The sequence below is a fragment of the Bufo bufo genome, chromosome 1 (genome assembly GCF_905171765.1).
Source record: "Bufo bufo chromosome 1, aBufBuf1.1, whole genome shotgun sequence".
NCBI lineage: Eukaryota > Metazoa > Chordata > Amphibia > Anura > Bufonidae > Bufo > Bufo bufo.
Window position 1 is genome coordinate 284,282,695 of NC_053389.1, and position 16,467 is coordinate 284,299,161.

The window sequence follows — 16,467 nt, forward strand, 5'->3', positions numbered from 1 at the left end:
AAGATTAGGCAGAGAGAGGCCAAACAAGTTATAAGAGTTTCTAAAGCACAGGCAGAAGAGAAATTAGCTCAGTCAGGGAAAAAAGGCGATAAGGCATTCTTCAGATACATAAATGAAAAAAGGAAACTAAAACAAAGAATTACCAAATTAAAAACAAAAGAAGGAAGGTATATGGAAGAAGATAAAGAACTAGCTGACTGCCTCAATGAATACTTCTGTTCAGTTTTTACAAAGGAAAATTAAGGAAAAGGACCTCAGTTAGGAAAGAAGACTAATGAATCATTTTATGCATGTGTCTTTACAGAGGAAGAGGTTCTAAGTCAGCTGTATAAAATCAATAAAAATAAGTCACAGGGGCCTGATGGGATACACCCAAAGCTATTAACCATTAACAGATTTATTTAACCAATCACTGGCAACAGGAGTCATCCTAGAAGATTGGAAATTAGCAAATGTTGTGCCCATTCACAAGAAAGGTAGTAGGGAGGAATCGGGCAACTATAGGCCAGAAAGCCTGACATCAATAGTGGGGAAATTAATGGAAACCATACTTAAGGAGAGGATTGTGGAACATCTAAAATCCCATGGATTGAAAGATGGAAAACAGCATGGGTTTACTTCAGGGAGATCATGTCAAACTAATCTTATTGATTTTTTTGATTGGGTGACTAAAATAATAGATGGAGGAGGTGCAGTAGACATCGCTTATCTAGACTTTAGTAAGGCTTTTGATACTGTCCCACATAGAAGGCTTATCAATAAATTGCAGTCTTTGGGCTTGGACTCCCATATTGTTGAATGGATTAGGCAGTGGCTGAGGAACAGGCAACAGAGGGTTGTAGTCAATGGAGTATATTGAGACCAAGGTCTTGTTACCAGTGGGGTACCTCAGGGATATGTTCTGGGACCCATATTGTTTAGTATCTTTATCAGCAAAATTGCAGAAGGCCTCGATGGTAAGGTGTGTCTTTTTGCTGATGACACAAAGATTTGTAACAGGGTTGATGTTCCTGGAGGGATACACCAAATGGAAAAGGATTTAGGAAAACTAGAGGAATGGTCAAAAAATCTGGCAACTAAAATTTAATATTGATAAGTGCAAAATAATGCACCTGGGGCGTAAAAACCCAAGAGCAGAATAGAAAATCAGTGATACAGTCCTAACCTCAGTATCTGAGGAAAGGGATTTAGGGGTCATTATTTCAGGAGACTTAAAGGTAGGCAGACAATGTCATAGAGCAGCAGGAAATGCTAGCAGAATGCTTAGGTGTATAGGGAGAGGAATTACCAGTAGAAAGAGGGAGGTGCTCATGCCGCTCTACAGAGCACTAGTGAGACCTCATTTGGAGTATTGTGCTCAGTACTGGAGACCATATCTCCAGTAGTGTTGAGCGCGAATATTCGAATATCGATTTTTTTTGAGAATATCGGCACTTCGCTAATTCGCGAATATTTCAAATATACTGCTATAAATTCGATATTTCGAATATTTTTTTTTTTTTTTTTTTTTATTGTTATATTTTTTTCTTTCCCACTTCCCAAAAGTAGTTCTTACCTGTCCTTAGGATTCCTGGCTTCCTGGCTGCTCCAGTCAGTGCCAGTTGCCGCTTCTGACGACTTCCGTGCTCATGGAGCGTCCCCATCACCATGGGAACGTCTCCATACTAGAATGTACTGTCGGATTTGAGAATTACGTTGAAATCGCAATTCGATTAATTCAAGTTATAATAATCGAATTGCGATTTCAACTTAGCACTGCTATATTCCATATTAGGCTAGAATTAACGAATATGGAATATAGCAGTGCTAAGTTGAAATCGCAATTCGATTATTATAACTTGAATTAATCGAATTGCGATTTCAACTTAGACCTGGTTTACTATGGTTGGCTTGGTAGAATTAGCGAATATGACGAATGTATTCGTCATATTCCTCAAAACGAAGATAACGAAGTATTCTCCATCTTCGTTTTAGCTACCTATTCGTCAACTTCGTTAATTCTAGCAATCAAATAGGAAGGCTGACTATAGAGACAGCTGTGTTTATTTCGCTATGCGATTATATTACTTTGCTTTTTTTTATAAATAGAATCATTATAATAATTAAGTATTTAACTATTCAATTAAAAAAAAAAAAAAAAGCAAAGTAATATAATCACATAGCGAATTAAACTTAGCTGTCTCTATAGTCAACTTTCCTATTTGATTGCTAGAATTAGCGAAGTTGACGAATAGGTAGCTAAAACGAAGATGAAGAATACTTCGTTATCTTCGTTTTGAGGAATATGACGAATATATTCGTCATCTTCGCTAATTCTAGATATCAAACCAATAGGAAAGTAGCCTTAAGTTAAAATCGCAATACGCGATTTAAATCGAATATTAATCGCGATAACTAGAATAATGCCGAATATTCGATTTCGACGAATATGAAACGAATATTCTATCGAAATATTCTATCGCACCTGCCGCTCATCACTAATCTCCAGAAGGATATTGATACTTTGGAGAGAGTTCAGAGAAGAGCTACTAAACTGGTACATGGATTGCAGGATAAAACTTACCAGGAAAGATTAAAGGACCTTAACATGTATAGCTTGGAAGAAAGACGAGACAGAGGGGATATGATAGAAACTTTTAAATACATAAAGGGAATCAAACAAGGTAAAAGAGGAGAGAATATTTAAAAGAAGACATATGTTGTTTTTCCACTACACTATGTAACCAATTTCTAATCAATTGTGATTATGACCTTGGGACATATAAATGCACCATTGTATAGTGGAGAGCAGGGGTCGACTCCTGATTGGTCAATGTCTAGCTAATTTTCTCTTTTAAAGGGTTTCTGTCACCCCACTAAACAGTTTTTTTTTTTTTTTTTTTTTGTTACTTATAATCCCTATACTGCGATTTATGCATACATACTGTAATTAATCATTTTGGTTCAGCAGATTCTGTTAAAAACGCACATCTACACCCGGCGCAGGCGCATTGAGGAAGGAGCGGCTGAGCGAGCGTCCTCCTCTCAGTGCGCCTGCGCCGACTGAAGACAGGTATGGCGCAGGCGCCAGATTTTGAATGCAAACAGGGCCAGCAGAGAAAGATCCCGTCCGCTGGCCCTGTCAATCAACATGCGGAAGGGGCGTCTTTAGGATAGGAGGATGCGGCTGCTACCAGCAAGTAGCCGCCCTACTTGCTGGTAGCAAGGTAATTTGCATATTTTAAAAGTACGTTTTTAACAGAATCTGCTGAACCAAAATGATTAATTACAGTATGTATGCATAAATCGCAGTATAGGGATTATAAATAACCAAAAAAAACTGTTTAGTGGGGTGACAGAAGGCCTTTAAGTACTAAAAATAATCTTAAAATTAAAATATTACTGTATTCAGTTATGGACCGTCTAAATGTTTAAATTGACCCACAAAAGTGTTAACAATAGTCTTTTGAAAATGAAGCATTTACTATTATAGCAGTTGCTACTGTCAGTTACAGCTTACCGAAATGATTTATGAGCAAAGACCAGATGATCATGGAGAGAAACACTATGGAAATCCTTAGTCTTTGACTCCCAGGTCGCTGCTGGGAACCATGTTGTCCGAGTAGTACGCCACTTTTACAGATTGACAATAATACGCACAAAACCGAAGATAAATTCGGTTTTAGAGGAAAAATTGTTAGTAAACATTCTTTCCTGTATATTTACTTGTATATAAAGTGCAAATGCTGCCAAAAATTACAAGGAAGAGGCACTCCAATATAACCTGTATATCACATAAAGGAGGGCCTCATTCACATTGTGGTAGAATTGTTCATGTAGTGGGACTCCTACACTCATAAAGCCTATGCATTAAGTGAAAGGGCTGCCAGAAAAAGCAAAGAACCGACACTACAATACACCCTTTGTTACACATAAAGGAGGACATCATACACAGCCTTGAAAAATTATAAATGATGGCTTGCTGGTGACCCTCAAAAACATTTGGAGCAAGGGCCTGCTGATCTGACCATCTAAAACATTATGGGCGAGGGCCTGCTGCCACTTTGGTGACTCTAGATAACCTGGCCCAATCGCACGTCCCCGTGACGACGATCCATTCGGATGTCTGCCTTATCAACTTTCGATGTTATTTTCAGAGCGAACCACGGTGACCATGGGTAACGAGGAATCAGGGTTTGATTCCGGAGAGGGAGCCTGAGAAACAGCTACAGCTACCACTTCCAAGCAAGGCAGAATGCACAAATTATCTATTAGGTATAATTAGGTGAGCTGACCCTGTAAAAGAATGTAGGTGAGGGCCTGCTGGTGAGCTGAAAATCTAAAACATTGTAGGTGAGGGCCTGCAGGTGAGCTGACCCTGTAAAAGATTGTAGGCAAGGTCCTGCTGGTGAACTGACCCTCTAAAAAATTATATGTGAGGGCCTGTAGGTAAGCTGACCCTGTAAATCATTATATGCATGGGCCTGCAGGTGAGCTAACCCTGTAAAAGATTTTAGGTGCGGGCCTGCTGGTGAGCTGACCCTGTAAAACATTGTAGGTGAGGGCCTGCTGGTGAGCTGACCCACTAAAAAATTATATGCGAGGTCCTGCAGCTGAGCTGACCCTGTAAAATAACATGTCAAATAAACATGTTGATATGATGGAAGAGGATGAGAAAAAGAAGATTCAACCATATACCCTTGTTTGTGGTGGAAGGGGTGCAAGGGAAAATATTGTATTCAATACACCATAAAAGCCACATTTAAATTGCTTTATGTTCAGCCACTTTCCTCTGGTGGAGTAGAGAAGACATGCTCAATACAGGTCTTGTTCATTTTTATAGGAGTCAACCTGTTAGCATTTTCAGTTGGCAGGCGGATACTCTTATCAGTTATTATGCCCCCAGCAGCACTAAATACCCGCTCAGACAAAACGTGACGGCAGGGCAGGCCAGCACCCCCAAAGTGTAGAGCGCCAATTCGTGCCATGTGTCCAGCTTGGACAGCCAGTAGTTGTAAGGCACTGAGGGATCATTAAGGACGCTGACACGTTCTGCTACGTACTCCTTCACCATCTTCCAAAATGTTTCCCTTCTTGTGACACTAGGTCGTGCATCAGGGTGAGGGTGCTAATGGGGTGTCATGAAACTGTCCCAGGCTTTGGAGAGTGTTGCCCTGCCTCTGTTTGAACTTCTATGTGTTCCCCTTGTCTCCCATTCTCGGTTGGCCAAGGAACCACGGACTCTGCCGCCAGCATTGTCAGATGGAAATTTTTGGAGCAATTTTTCAACAAGGATCTTCTAGTATTGCATCGTTTTGCTTGTCCTCTCCACCAGAGGAATGAGAGATGAGAAGTTCTCTTTGTAGCGGGGGTTGAGAAGGGTGAACAGTCAGTAATCTGTGTTGTCTAAAATGCGTATATCGGGCGGGTCGCTGGAAAGGCAGCCTAACAGGAAGTCAGCCATGTGTGCCAGAGTATCAACAGGCAAGACTTCGCAGTCATCATCAGGAGGATGACTCTCAATCTCCTCATCCTCTTCCTCCTCTTCTGCCCACCCACGCTGACCAGATGGAATTAAACTTCCATGTGTACTACCCTTTGTAGCAGAGGAAACCGTCTCCTGCTCCTCCTCTTCATCGTTCAATTCGCGCTGAGAAGACGATCTGAGGGTGGTCTGGCTATCACCCTGTGTAATGTCTTCCTCCATTTCCACCTCTTCCACATGAAGAGTCGTCCTTAATAGTTAGCAGCGAGAGTTTGAGTAGACACAGAAGTGGGATGGTTACGCTAATAATAGAGTTATCGCCGCTCACCATCTGTGTTAATTCCTCAAAATTCTTAAAACCTCACAGAGGTCATACATCCATGCCAACTCCTCGCTTGTGAATTAGCGGAAGCTGACTGGAAAGGTGACGACTAGAGTTGAGCGAACACCTGGATGTTCGGGTTCGAGAAGTTTGGCCGAACTTCCCGGAAATGTTCCGGTTCGGGATCCGAACCCGACCCGAACTTCATCCCGAACCCCATTGAAGTCAATGGGGACCCGAACTGTTCGGCACTAAAAAGGCTGTAAAATAGCCCAGGAAAGGGCTAGAGGGCTGCAAAATGTAGTTAAATCCCCTGCAAACAAATGTGGATAGGGAAATTAATAAAAATAAAAATAAAATAAATAAAAATTAAACCAAAATCAATTGGAGATAGGTCCCATAGCAGAGAATCTGGCTTCATGTCAGCAGAGAATCAGTCTTCATGTCATAGCAGAGAATCATGCTTCACGTCACCCAACACTGGAACAGTCCATTGTCAGATATTTAGGCCCAGGCACCCAGGCAGAGAAGAGAGGTCCCATAGCAGAGAATCTGGCTTCATGTCAGCAGAGAATCAGTCTTCATGTCATAGCAGAGAATCATGCTTCACGTCACCCAACATTGGAACAGTCCATTGTCATATAATTTAGGCCCCGGCACCCAGACAGAGGAGAGAGGTCCCATAACAGAGATTCAGTCTTCATGTCATAGCAGAGAATCAGGCTTCATGTCACCCACCACTGGAACAGGCCACTGTCAGATATTTTTAGGCCCCGGCACCCAGACAGAGGAGAGGTTCATTCAACTTTGGGTTGCCCCGCAATATAATGGTAAAATGAAAATAAAAATAGGATTAAATGAGGAAGTGCCCTGGAGTACAATAATATATGGTTAAGGGGAGGTAGTTAATGTCTAATCTGCACAAGGGATGGACAGGTCCTGTGGGATCCATGCCTGGTTCATTTTTATGAACGTCAGCTTGTCCACATTGGCTGTAGACAGGCGGCTGCGTTTGTCTGTAATGACGCCCCCTGCCGTGCTGAATACATGTTCAGACAAAACGCTGGCCGCCGGGCAGGCCAGCACCTCCAAGGCATAAAAGGCTAGCTCTGGCCACGTGGACAATTTGGAGACCCAGAAGTTGAATGGGGCCGAACCATCTGTCAGTACGTGGAGGGGTGTGCACACGTACTGTTCCACCATGTTAAGACTCATGCACACGACCGTTGTGTGCATCCGTGGCCGACAGTATATTCTAACACAGAGGCGTTCCCATAGTGATGGGGACGCTTCTAGTTAGAATATACTAAAAGAACTGTGTACATGACTGCCCCCTGCTGCCTGGCAGCACCCGATCTCTTACAGGGGGCTGTGATACGCACAATTAACCCCTCAGGTGCTGCACCTGAAGGGGTTAATTGTGCGTATCATAGTCCCCTGTAAGAGATCCGGGGCTGCCAGGCAGCAGGGGGCAGACCCCCCTCCCCAGTTTGAATATCATTGGTGGCACAGTGTGCGGCCTCCCCCGGCCCCCCTCCCCCCTCCCTCTATTGCATTAATAACATTGGTGGCAGTGTGCGGCCTCCCTTCCCCCCCCCCCCCCCCGATCATTGGTGGCAGCAGAGTTCCGATCGGAGTCCCAGCGATTAAACTGGGACTCCGATCGGAAGTCTATGCCAGCCTCAGTACATCTCCTGCCACAGTGCGGTGTGATTTGCCAGCCACACTGCCTCATCACATTAGCAGCCATAATTCCCTCTCACTATGCCAGTCTCAATGCCACCTGGCAACCACAGTGTCTCATCACATTGCAAGCCACAGTGTTTAATCACAGTGCCCGCTGACTACGCTAGCCACAGAGCACTATCATAAGTAGGGCCAGTTCACACCACTTATTCTCCCCCCCCCCCTATCATTGGTGGCAGTGGAGTTCCGATCGGAGTCCCAGTTTAACCGCTGGGGCTCCGATCGGTAACCATGGCAACCGGGATGCTACTGCAGTCCTGGTTGCCATGGTTACTTAGCAATAGTAGAAGCATCATACTTACCTGCTGGCTGCTGTGATGTCTGTGTCCGGCGGGGAGCTCCTCCTACTGGTAAGTGACAGGTCTGTGCGGCGCATTGCTGTCACTTACCAGTAGGAGGAGCTCCCGGCCAGACACAGACATCGCAGCAGCCAGCAGGTAAGTATGATGCTTCTACTATTGCTAAGTAACCATGGCAACCAGGACTGCAGTAGCGTCCTGGGGATGCCATGGTTACCGATCGGAGCCCCAGCGGTTAAACTGGGACTCTGATTGGAACTCCGCTGCCACCAATGATGGGGGGGGGGGGGGGGGAGAGAATAAGTGGTGTGAACTGGCCCTACTTATGATAGTGCTCTGTGGCTAGCATAGTCAGCGGGCACTGTGATTAAACACTGTGGCTTGCAATGTGATGAGACACTGTGGTTGCCAGGTGGCATTGAGACTGGCATAGTGAGGGAATTATGGCTGCTAATGTGATGAGGCAGTGTGGCTGGCAAATCACACCGCACTGTGGCAGGAGATGTGATGAGGCACTGAGGCTGGCATAGACTTCCGATCGGAGTCCCAGTTTAATCGCTGGGGCTCCGATCGGAACTCTGCTGCCACCAATGATGAGGGGGGGGGAGAAGGGAGGCTGCACACTGCCACCAATGTTATTAATGCAATAGAGGGAGGGTGGGGGGGGGCTGCACTGGCCACCAATGAAATTTAAACTGGGGAGGGAGGGGGGTCTGCCCCCTGCTGCCTGGCAGCCCCGGATCTCTTACTGGGGGCTATGATACGCACAATTAACCCCTTCAGGTGCGGCACATGAGGGGTTAATTGTGCTGATCACTGCCCCCTGTAAGAGATCGGGTGCTGCCAGGCAGCAGGGGGCAGTCATGTACACAGTTCTTTTAGTATATTCTAACTAGAAGCGTCCCCATCACCATGGGAACGCCTCTGTTAGAATATACTGTCGGATATGAGTTACATAGTAAAATCTCATATCTGACAGTATATTCTAACATAGAGGCGTTCCCATGGTGATGGGGACGCTTCAAGTTAAAATATACTATCGGATTGGAGAAAACTCTGATGGTATAAAAGAGACTCCAGACTTTACATTGAAAGTCAATGGGGACGGATCCGTTTGCAATTGCACCATATTGTGTCAACGTCAAACGGATCCGTCCCCATTGACTTGCATTGTAATTCAGGACGGATCCGTTTGGCTCCGCACGGCCAGGCGGACACCAAAACGACTTTTTTTCATGTCCGTGGATCCTCCTCCTCCTCCTCCTCCTCCTGATCCTCCTCCTCTATGAAATAATCCCTCTTCCTCCTCCTGTGCCACATCCTCTTCCATCATCGCCAGAAGCGTTTTTTCAAGGAGGCATAGAAGTGGGATTGTAACGCTGAGAGCGGAGTTATCGGCACTGGCCATGTTGGTGGAGTACTTGAAACAGTGCAACAAGGAACACAGGTCTCGCATGGAGGCACAGTCATTGTTGGTGAAGTGGTGCTGTTCTGCACCCATGCGTGCTGCAGCTGAAACTCCACTATCGCCTGCTGATGCTTGCACAGTCTGGACAGCATGTGCAAGGTGGAGTTCCACCTTGTGGGCACGTTGCATATGTGAGCGAGAAGGCCAAAGTTACGCTGCAGCGCTGACAGGTGAGAAGCAGCAGGATGAGAACGCCGAAAGTGCGCACAGATGGCCCGCACTTTATGCAGCAGCTCGGACATATCTAGGTAATTTTTAGGGAACCTCTGCACCACCAAATTCAGCACATGCACCAGGCAAGGGATGTGCGTCAAACCGGCTAGTCCCAGAGCTGCTACAAGATTTTGCCCATTATCGCACACCACCAGGCCAAGCTTGAGGCTCACTGGCACCAACCACTCATTGGTCTGTTGTTCAAGGCCCGTCCACAGCTCCTGCACGGTGAGGGGTTTGTCCTCCAAACAAATAAGTTTTAAAACTGCCTGCTGTCGTTTACCCCTGGCGGTGCTGAAGTTGGTGGTGAAGGTGTTATGCTGACCGGATGAGGAGCCGATAGAGGATGAGGAAGCGGAGTAGGAGGAGGAAGCAACAGCAGGCAAACTAAAGCGCCCTGCAATCCTCAGTGGTGGAAGGACATGCGCCAAACTGTTATCCGCCTCAGGCCCAGCCGCCACTGCATTTACCCAGTGTGCTGTTATGGAGATATAACGTCCCTGACCGTGCTTACTGGTCCACGTATCCATAGTTAGTTGGACCTTGCCACAGATGGCGTTGCGCAGTGCACACCTGATATTGTCCCCTACTTGGTTGTGCAGGGAATTTATGGCATGCCTGGAAAAGTAGTGGTGGCTGTGTAGCGGTCAGAGGAGGGAGAGACCACAAGTCAGGATTCAAGTACAGTACAGCGGACAAGGAGACTGAAGCAAAAAGCGGCTTTATTAAAGGAGCAAAATGAAACTGCCGGAAAACCTGAACAACAATACAGTACCACCGCACCAGAGGCACAATTGGTCAAAGACAGGAATGGTATGAACAGGTGAACATAAATCAACAACAATGGCAATGGAATTTTGCATATACACATATACAGTACAAACCAGAAGTTTGGACACACCTTCTCATTCAAAGAGTTTTCTTTATTTTCATGACTATGAAAACTGTAGATTCACACTGAAGGCATCAAAACTATGAATTAACACATGTGGAATTATATACATAACAAACAAATGTGAAACAACTGAAAATATGTCATATTCTAGATTCTTCAAAGTAGCCACCTTTTGCTATGATTACTGCTTTGCACACTCTTGGCATTCTCTTGATGAGCTTCAAGAGGTAGTCCCCTGAAATGGTTTTCACTTCACATGTGTGCCCTGTCAGGTTTAATAAGTGGGATTTCTTGCCTTATAAATGGGGTTGGGACTAGGGATGAGCGAACCTGAACTGTATAGTTCGGGTTCGTACCGAATTTTGGGGTGTCCGTGACACGGACCCGAACATTTTCGTAAAAGTCCGGGTTCGGGTTCGGTGTGGTGTTCGGCGCTTTTTGAAAGGCTGCAAAGCAGCCAATCAACAAGCATCATTCTACTTGCCATCACAGGCCATCACAGCCATGCCTACTATTGGCATGGCTGTGATTGGCCAGTGCAGCATGTGACCCAGCCTCTATTTAAGCTGCTGTTAGGGCGAGATTAGGCAGGGATTAACTCAGCAAAAACACTTAATTCAGTGATCGATCTACAGCTGTGGATCATTGAACTGCTGCTATTTAATTGCTCACTGTTTTTAGGCTGCCCAGAGCGTTTTTATGTCACTTTTTTCTTGGGTGATCGGCAGCCATTTTGTGTCTTGTGGTGCGCCAACAAAAGCTGCCACCAAGTCCATTTAACCTTCAATAGTGTGGTTATTTTTTTGCTATATCCTACATCAGGGGCTTGGCTGTGCTTGCTATTTTATTGAGGGGTAAAATACAATTGCCAAAATAGCAGTACCCTAAATCTGGTGTTTCAGCTGTGGCTAGCCAATTGTAATACTGTCTGCTGTCTGCCGAAGCAGTTTTTGTTCTGGGTTGAATACAATTCCCAACTTAGCAATTCCCTAAATAATTTTTTTCTGCTGTATCAGGCCAAGTTTAAATCGATCCATAAAAGGGTATATTAGATTTAAGGTGCGGATAGTGTCATCCTCAATAACTTCACACGCTACCGTGCATTTCCAAGTTTAATTCTGTCCGTAAAGGTATACCTGTCACCCAGCGCCTAAATAATAGGCCTAAAATTTATATTCAGTTAAATCTGTGTTTATTGCTGAGGCTGGTCAATTCATTTAGTGTCCGCCAAAGCACAGTTTTTGTTCTGGGTTGAAATACAATTCCCAAATTAGCAATTCCCTAAATCAGTGGTTTCTGCTGTATCAGGCCAACTTTAAATCTATCCATTAAAGGGTAAATTAGATTGAAGGTGCTGATAGGGTCATTAGCAATAACTTTACACGCTACCGTGCATTTCCAAGTCTTATTCCTTCCGTAAAAGGGATACCTGTCATCCAGGGCCTAAATACTAGGCCTACAATTTATATTCAGCTAAATCTGTCGTTACTGCTGTGCCTGTATTAGTGTAATACGGTACCTAATTAGATAGCCAGATAGTGTTAGATGTCTGTAAAAAAAGGCCTGAATTTGAATTCAATACATTAACCAAATAATCTTTTTCTTATTGTGGTGAACGGTAACAATGAGGAAAACATCTAGTAAGGGACGCGGACATGGTCGTGGTGGTGTTAGTGGACCCTCTGGTGCTGGGAGAGGACGTGGCCATTTTGCCACAGCCACACTTCCTAGTGAACCAACTACCTCAGGTCCCAGTAGCCACCAGAATTTAAAGCGATATTTGGTGGGGCCCAATGCCGTTATAAGGATGGTAAGGCCTGAGCAGGTACAGGCATTAGTCAATTGGGTGGCCGACAATGGATCCAGCACGTTCACATTATCTCCCACCCAGTCTTCTGCAGAAAGCGCACAGATGGCGCCTGAAAACCAAGCCCATCAGTCTGTCACATCACCCCCATGCATATCAGGGAAACTGTCTGAGCCTCAAGTTATGCAGCAGTCTCTTATGCTGTTTGAAGACTCTGCTGGCAGGGTTTCCCCAAGGTCATCCACCTAGCCCTTCCCCAGGAGTGGAAGAGATAGAATGCACTAACGCACAACCACTTATGTTTCCTGATGAGGACATGGGAATACCACCTCAGCACGTCTCTGATGATGACGAAACACAGGTGCCAACTGCTGCGTCTTTCTGCAGTGTGCAGACTGAACAGGAGGTCAGGGAGGAAGACTGGGTGGAAGACGATGCAGGGGACGATGAGGTCCTAGACCCCACATGGAATGAAGGTCGCGCCACTGACTTTCACAGTTCGGAGGAAGAGGCAGTGGTGAGACCGAGCCAACAGCGTAGCAAAAGAGGGAGCAGTGGGCAAAAGCAGAACACCAAGAGAGTCCGTCTGCTACTGGCCACCGCCATCTGGGACCGAGCACCCCAAAGGCAGCTTCAAGGAGTACCCTGGCGTGGCAGTTCTTCAAACAATGTGCTAACGACAAGACCCGAGTGGTTTGCACACTGTGCCATCAGAGCCTGAAGCGAGGCATTAACGTTCTGAACCTTAGCACAACCTGCATGACCAGGCACCTGCATGCAAAGCATGAACTGCAGTGGAGTAAACACCTTAAAAACAAGGAAGTCACTCAGGCTCCCCCTGCTACCTCTTCTGCTGCTGCCGCCGCCTCGGCCTCTTCCTCTGGAGGAACGTTGGCACCTGCCGCCCAGCAAACAGAGGATGTTCCACCAACACCACCACCTCCGTCACCAAGCATCTCAACCATGTCACACGGCAGCGTTCAGCTCTCCATCTCACAAACATTTGAGAGAAAGCGTAAATTCCCACCTACCCTCGATCCCTGGCCCTGAATGCCAGCATTTCTAAACTACTGGCCTATGAAATGCTGTCCTTCAGGCTGGTGGACACAGACAGCTTCAAACAGCTCATGTCGCTTGCTGTCCCACAGTATGTTGTTCCCAGCCGCCACTACTTCTCCAAGAGAGCCGTGCCTTCCCTGCACAAACAATTGTCCGATAAAATCAAGTGTGCACTGCGCAACGCCATCTGTGGCAAGGTCCACCTAACCACAGATACGTGGACCAGTAAGCATGGCCATGGACGCTATATCTCCCTAACTGCACATTGGGTAAATGTAGTGGCGGCTGGGCCCCAGGCGAAGAGCTGTTTGGCGCACGTCCTTCCACCGCCAAGGATCGCAGGGCAACATTCTTTGCCTCCTGTCTCCTCCTCCTCCTACTCAGCTTCCTCCTCCTTTTCTTCCACCTGCTCATCCAGTCAGCCACACACCTTCACCACCAACTTCAGCACAGCACGGGGTAAACGTCAGTAGGCCATTCTGAAACTCATATGTTTGGGGGACAGGCCCCACACCGCACAGGAGTTGTGGCGGGGTATAGAACAACAGACCGACGAGTGGTTGCTGCCGGTGAGCCTCAAGCCCGGCCTGGTGGTGTGCGATAATGGGCGAAATCTCGTTGCAGCTCTGGGACTAGCCGGTTTGACGCACATCCCTTGCCTGGCGCATGTGCTGAATTTGGTGGTGCAGAAGTTCATTCACAACTACCCCGACATGTCAGAGCTGCTGCATAAAGTGCGGGCCGTCTGTTCGCGCTTCCGGCGTTCACACCCTGCCGCTGCTCGCCTGTCTGCGCTACAGCGTAACTTCGGCCTTCCTGCTCACCGCCTCATATGCGACGTGCCCACCAGGTGGAACTCCACCTTGCACATGCTGGACAGACTGTGGGAGCAGCAGCAGGCCATAGTGGAGTTTCAGCTGCAGCACGCACGGGTCAGTCGCACTGCGGAACAGCACCACTTCACCACCAATGACTGGGCCTCCATGCGAGACCTGTGTGCCCTGTTGCGCTGTTTCGAGTACTCCACCAACATGGCCAGTGGCGATGACGCCGTTATCAGCGTTACAATACCACTTCTATGTCTCCTTGAGAAAACACTTAGGGCGATGATGGAAGAGGAGGTGGCCCAGGAGGAGGAGGAGGAAGAGGGGTCATTTTTAGCACTTTCAGGCCAGTCTCTTCGAAGTGACTCTGAGGGAGGTTTTTTGCAACAGAAGAGCCAGGTACAAATGTGGCCAGACAGGGCCCACTACTGGAGGATGAGGAGGATGAGGATGAGGTGGAGGAGGATGAGGATGAAGCATGTTCACAGCGGGGTGGCACCCAACGCAGCTCGGGCCCATCACTGGTGCGTGGCTGGGGGGAAACACAGGACGATGACGATACGCCTCCCACAGAGGACAGCTTGTCCTTACCTCTGGGCAGCCTGGCACACATGAGCGACTACATGCTGCAGTGCCTGCGCAACGACAGCAGAGTTGCTCACATTTTAACGTGTGTGGACTACTGGGTTGCCACCCTGCTGGATCCACGGTACAAAGACAATGTGCCCACCTTACTTCCTGCACTGGAGCGTGATATGAAGATGTGCGAGTACAAGCGCACATTGGTAGACGCGCTACTGAGAGCATTCCCAAATGTCACAGGGGAACAAGTGGAAGCCCAAGGCGAAGGCAGAGGAGGAGCAAGAGGTCGCCAACACACCTGTGTCACGGCCAGCTCCTCTGAGGGAAGGGTTAGCATGGCAGAGATGTGGAAAAGTTTTGTCACCACACCACAGCTAACTGCACCACCACCTGATACGGAACGTGTTAGCAGGAAGCAACATTTCACTAACATGGTGGAACAGTACGTGTGCACACCCTTCCACGTACAGACTGATGGTTCGGCCCCATTCAACTTCTGGGTCTCCAAATTGTCCACGTGGCCAGAGCTAGCCTTTTATGCCTTGGAGCTGCTGGCCTGCCCGGCGGCCAGAGTTTTCTCTGAACGTGTATTCAGCACGGCAGGGGGCGTCATTACAGACAAACGCAGCCACCTGTCTACAGGCAATGTGGACAAGCTGACGTTCATAAAAATGAACCAGGCATGGATCCCACAGGACCTGTCCATCCCTTGTGCAGATTAGACATTAACTACCTCCCCTTAACCATATATTATTGTACTCCAGGGCACTTCCTCATTCAATCCTATTTTTATTTTCATTTTACCATTATATTGCGGGGCAACCCAAAGTTGAATGAACCTCTCCTCTGTCTGGGTGCCAGGGCCAAAATATCTGACAATGGACTGTTCCAGTTTTGGGTGACGTGAAGCCTGATTCTCTGCTATGACATGAAGACTGATTCTCTGCTGACATGAAGCCTGAATCTCTGCTATAGGACCTCTCTCCTCTGTCTGGGTGCCGGGGCCAAAATATCTGACAATGGACTGTTCCAGTTTTGGGTGACGTGAAGCCTGATTCTCTGCTATGACATGAAGACTGATTCTCTGCTGACATGAAGCCTGAATCTCTGCTATGGGACCTCTCTCCTCTGTCTGGGTGCCGGGGCCTAAATATCTGACAATGGGCTGTTCCAGTTTTGGCTGACGTGAAGCCTGATTCTCTGCTATGACATGAAGCCTGATTCTCTGCTATGGGACCTCTCTCCAATTGATATTGGTTAATTTTTATTTATTTTATTTTTATTTTAATTCATTTCCCTATCCACATTTGTTTGCAGGGGATTTAAATACATTTTGCTGCCTTTTGCAGCCCTCTAGCCCTTTCCTGCCCGGTTTTACAGCCTTTTTAGTGCCGAAAAGTTCGGGTCCCCATTGACTTCAATGGGGTTCGGGACGAAGTTCGGGTCGGGTTTGGATCCCGAACATTTCCGGGAAGTTCGGCCGAACTTCTGGAACCCAAACATCCAGGTGTTAGCTCAACTCTAGTTGCATTGAGGAGAAGTCAGGTGGATACACAGCTGATAGTCCTACTGAATAGACTGTTAGAATTTGTATTATGGCAAGAAAAAAGCAGCTATGTAAAGAAAAACGAGTGTCCATCATTACTTTAAGAAATAAAGGTCAGTCAGTCAGCCGAAAAATTGGGAAAACTTTGAAAGTAAGGGCTATTTGACCATGAAGGAGAGTGATGGGGTGCTGCGCCAAATGACCTGGCCTTCACAGTCACCGGACCTGAACCCAATCGAGAT